Genomic DNA, 2,843 nt, shown 5'->3' on the forward strand with positions numbered 1-2,843 from the left:
AGGAGGAGTTGTGTGATTCTACAAAAGAAATTTTTTTAAAAAGAAAGAAGTCCCTAAATTCTGCAAGTAATTCAGAAATATGATGGGAAGAGAAAACAACTAAAAAAAAGAAAAAAATTGTAGTGTACCATGAGATAGAAGAAACATGCCTTTGTTACTGCTTATTAAATACAGGTAATCCAATCAATCTTCCTATTGTTATTCTTTCTTTTAAAACTTTAGGTTAAGTATTTTAAGAATAAACACAAAATAATATAGGTACAAAACAAGTATCCATATTCCATAGTCTCAACGTTTCCATATTGGAGCACAGAAACAGTATAAAACACCTCTACATGTTCACATACTATTGTTTAGTTAGTCCTAATATTGATTACTTTTGACACGTCTAACCGGTTCCATTCTTGTTTTAGAGAAACGCACACTTGGGTAACAGACCTAAGTGGCAAGGAAGGATAAGATCCCTCTAACTAAAAGCTAACCTGCAAGCACCCTGTTTCCGCCCGGCTTCGAACCGGGGACCTTTCGCGTGTGAGGCGAACGTGATAACCACTACACTACGGAAACGGCTGCTGGCTGCCCTTCCTCCCATGTGTAATTGACAAGCTCTCCCTGTGGGGCTCCCGAGCATTCAGCGGGGGTCTGCCCCTAGGGTCACTATGGTGGCTTCCCTCCTTCTTTTCTATTTGTCAATAATAACTCCGGGCCGAGCAAAGCCTCCGCCCTGGGTCCCAAATGCGGAAAGCGTGACAGTCTGTGGATTGATTTCCAGATCCCCGTGCTGTCTACACAGGTGACCATGGGCACAGCGCTGTGATACTCGCCTCTCGGTGGCAGAAAATGACTCCGAAAACCATAAAGCAGACTTCTGAGCCCGGGAGAGGGCCAGAGGTCATGAAAACTGCCGCAGCTGCCCTCGGGGTTCCCCGTACAGTTGATTGGCCAGCAGTAGCCACCTGGCTCCATGGCGAGACCAGCTTTCCGCAGACACGCGGAAGCGCAAGGCGCCAGATCCCGCAGCAGAGCGCAAATTCCAAAGACGCAGCCTCTGCACTCAAGACCCGGGGTCTAGCAGTGAGGCTTCCTTATAAAGTCAGGTAATATCATCCTGTTGCGTTATTGCCCTAACTTATAGCTGGTGCAGACAGCAATGTTTTAAAAGGGTTATAAGTAACCTCACTCTTGATCTCAAGAACGTTCTAGCACAAGCCCAGATGTACACTAAATATGACGTTAAAGCAAATAATAATGATAGTAATAATAATAAGTATTTGCCAACCTAATTGACAATATCTGCTTTTTAGATGTAACTGGCCACAGTCACTCTTGATGAGGCTCAGACTCAGAATAGAGTTTTCTGGACTTACTGCTATAAAGTGAACGACCCATATAGAGTATTAATTCCCACTGTAGGGTGATGTGGTTTAGGGCATGCCACCCCAAAGGATGGCACTTTGACATTTGGGAAAACCATAAAAGTAGGAAGGTCATTCCCACCTCCCCCACCCATTCTCCCTAACCAGGTCTCAAGACCCTTACTCCAAGGGTGCCTTCCCTGCACCCTAAGGAAAGGAGCATTCTCACCACTGAAAATGCAGGGGAGACAGTGAACACTCAGATCTTGCTAAGCACCCCGCCCCCATTTATTGCCACTAGGTCATATTATCCAGATTTCTTCATAGTTGTTCTCCATATTTATTTACCTCTTCTTCAAACCTAGCATAAATACACAGGGTTACCTGTTTCTTCAAGTATTCCTGTCCTTAGGAAGGCACCGTGGCACATAATCTTAATAAATTGGCGTTTTTTTTCTCTTGCTGGTCTGTCTTGCTTTAAAGGCCTCAGCCACCAACCCAGCAATGAATGAGGAAAGATACTTCTTCCGATGCTGGGGATGGACAAGAGTGGGCTAGTAATCAAGGAAAGGAGGAAAACTGCATGACACTTCAGTGACAAGAGACTATGTTGAGATTTTCTTGAAATAGGAGCATGAAGACTTTTTCTTTTTTTCTGGAATGAAAACAGAAGGGAAGGTGAGAACTGTTACCTTCCTCAATCTCATTTACAAAACTCATTCTACATGCCTTTGTGCTAACTGGTGGGATCATCACTTCTCCATAATCCAAGAATTTAGACCTCTTGCCTGAATAATCTGCAGTGGCCTCTGAGGCGATGGTCTTGTGAGGCTCTGCTGGTATCCTGCAGTATCTCTAGCTAACACCTCTTCTTGTACCTGAGGCCCCATAGGGTCAGACACAAACTGTACCCTTGAGAAGGTATGGTATATACACAAAGAATTGCATAGTTTTGTCAGTTTATATTGACAGAACCCTGACAGAGATCTTAACAGGAATGGATCTTAAGGGTATGGGATCAAGATGAAAGGATTTTAAATATTGCAGAGATTTGATGTGTTGATATTGGGCTTCTAGGCAGAGATATCTTACTCAAGGTTATAGCTCATGCAGCTGAAAACAGCTCTAGGTTTTTCTGGCTAGTGGTTTGATGTTATGCACTCAAAGCCAGGGTGAGACCAAATAAATAAGATTGAAATATCAGTACTTCCTTGGTGTACTTTAGAGCCAGTTATCTAAAGGTTAAGGAAGATTGAAATGCTGAATGGGGTTATGGAGCAATACCTAAGACCTCATGCACTTTGGGCTTTTCCAGAAAGCCTTTTTACCAAAGTCAAGAGAAATAAATTCATGAGAAGATTCCCAGCAGCCTTACAGTGCTCAATGGTGGACCTTCCCCATATGCTACAAATTACCACTGAACTGGAATCCCTAAGCACAAGGGTGATGACTGGAACCCAGACAACAGGAGCCCAGCGTTAGCAGCAA

The 2,843-nt window shown here is 43.6% G+C and overlaps 1 non-coding gene across 1 annotated transcript; it reads right to left on the reverse strand.

Annotated features, from left to right (window-relative positions):
• Window positions 1–494: 494 nt before the first annotated feature.
• On the reverse strand, window positions 495–567 carry Trnav-cac. The gene has a single exon. It is a non-coding gene; the product is annotated as a tRNA-Val (tRNA).
• Between the last annotated feature and the right edge of the window lie 2,276 nt (window positions 568–2,843).

This window comes from Marmota marmota, unplaced genomic scaffold (assembly GCF_001458135.2).
Source record: "Marmota marmota marmota unplaced genomic scaffold, marMar, whole genome shotgun sequence".
Classification (NCBI taxonomy): Eukaryota; Metazoa; Chordata; class Mammalia; order Rodentia; family Sciuridae; genus Marmota; species Marmota marmota.